The sequence below is a fragment of the Monodon monoceros genome, unplaced genomic scaffold (genome assembly GCF_005190385.1).
Source record: "Monodon monoceros isolate NGI ecotype Baffin Bay Population unplaced genomic scaffold, NGI_Narwhal_1 Super_Scaffold_16, whole genome shotgun sequence".
NCBI classification, from domain to species: Eukaryota; Metazoa; Chordata; class Mammalia; order Artiodactyla; family Monodontidae; genus Monodon; species Monodon monoceros.
Window position 1 is genome coordinate 28700771 of NW_021703772.1, and position 2130 is coordinate 28702900.

Sequence of the window (2130 nt, forward strand, 5' to 3'; positions counted from 1 at the left end):
TTGGTCCTATCTCTTTTGAACACACAACATTGGTTTGGGTTAATAGCCCAAAAGAGCCTTTAAATATTTCATAGCTGTTAGTCCTGATGAAAACTCAACTTGTACCAAAGTTATCTTTTATTTATGGGCTTCTGGGGGCATCCATAGTGCTCCACGAAGCATGGGAAAGACAAGTTTATGCTCTGGGCCTTCTGTGAGTGCTTAGCATTTAGATAGCAGTGACAGGTAGGAGTGTGAGTGGCTTTGTGAGTTATTTGGAATGATAGCCTCCTGGTTGGAATGACATGCTGTCCTGCTTGGGGGAAAATGATTTCACAGGGTATGGTCACTGGTCACTGCATTTGGAATCATTTTTCTGGAAGTGGTGATGAGCATTTAAGGGACAGATAGATTGGGAGGATAGATGGGAAAAAGAAAGGCGTTTGAAATGAGGGAAACTGCATGACCAAGGCACAGATGTGCTGTATCTGGTATATTTGGGGAACGTATTTGGAGGAATAGCATTAGATGAGGCTGAGCGGTATAGTGGGCCTGGATTATGAAGGATCTGGAGAGGCAGGCCTTGCCATTCTAGCAAATGGAAATAAAAGGTTTTCTATGGAAGGTTTCTTTTTTTAAAATTATAGTTGATTTACAATATTATTTTAGTTTCAGGTGCATAGCATAGTGATTCAATATTTTTATAGATTATACTTCATTAGAAGTTATAAAATAATGGTTGTCATTCCCTGTGCTGTACAATATATTTTTGTTGCTGTCTATTTTATCCATAGTAGTTTGTATCTCTTAATCCCATATCCCTACCTTGCCCCTCTCCACTATGGAAGGTCTCTGAGTAGAGAAATGCCATAATAGTAATTACTTTTTTTATTGAAGGATTACCATACACAAGTAATGATACAAGTTCTTCTATATACATTGACTCACAGCACCCCTGGAGTGTAAACACCATTTTCAGGACCTCATTTTTCAAATGAGGAAACTGGTCATTGTAAAGTGGCTGAGACAGGATTTGAATCCAAGCTGTTTGGCCCTACTGCCAATGCACTTAAGCAGTAGGCTATCTAGTACTCCTCAACTGGATAAATGGTATCTAAGGAAGGTTAATCTCAGAGTTGATTGGAAGGGGGAAAAAAATCTTGGTGATGAGAAATCCAGTTAGGAGGCTACGGGAGTAATTCTAGGCATGTGAGAAACCATTCACATGTTTGCTTCCTGCCTCTCCGTCACTGATTTCATCCATCCCTACTAGTCCTATGCTAATTCCAGGCCTCATTGTTTTCTGCCTCCTGCCCTGCTCCCCAGCAATCCATTCTCCACTCTGCAGCAGAAGGATCTTTGTAAAAGCAAATTGGAGCATGTTGCTCCCTTGATTAAACCTTCCAGGTAAAATCCAAACTCTTCATGAGCTGGCTCTCATTTCTTTTCAGCCCCATTTCTAGGCACCTGCATAATTTCACACCAATAAACATCAGCTGGTATCATTATCCCGTCACAACCCACTTATCAGACCACTGTATTTGCTGAATGAAGAAAATCAGTGAGTGGGAATAAGAGATTAAGAGATGGATATGTGTGCTCGCTTCGGCAGCACATATACTAAAAATTGGAACCATACAGAGTAGATTAGCATGGACCCTGCTCAAGGTTGACATGTAAATTCATGAAGCCTTCCATATTAAAAAAAAAAGAGAGATGGATATGGTTAATAGGCAGATGTCTGATTTTAACATTTTCTCCCCACCTGCAGGCCTGAGGCAAAGAAACCCAGAGGAAAAAAGATCTGCCTTTTTATTCTGGGGCCTCTGCAACTTTTCCTTCCAGAACCTATCTAGCAAATGTTTTCCCTCTTATAGCAGCCCTTTTGGGGGGTTTGTTTCCTGGTCTCCATCCTGCGTAACTGCCTTGACCGCTGGCTCTGCTGCCTGGAAGCCTGGGGCTTGGCCACGCTTACTGGAGCTGCAGCTCCAGGAAGCCAGCCCCAGAGCCTCTCACCCCTCTGCTGCCTTGGGAAGGGGATTCAGATCATTTCGAGGAAAAAGGAGAGGATGATTCAAAGATGAGTAGACAGTTTCAAGATGGCTGACTCAGAGGATGACTCAGAAGAAAGCTGGAGGGGTAAGGAGGGAG

At 42.5% G+C, this 2130-nt stretch overlaps 1 non-coding gene across 1 annotated transcript; it reads left to right on the plus strand.

Moving 5' to 3' along the window:
- The first annotated feature begins 1575 nt into the window (after window positions 1-1575).
- Window positions 1576-1683, plus strand: LOC114897386. Its single transcript, XR_003794107.1, has one exon. It is a non-coding gene; the product is annotated as a U6 spliceosomal RNA (small nuclear RNA).
- The last annotated feature ends 447 nt before the right edge of the window (window positions 1684-2130 follow it).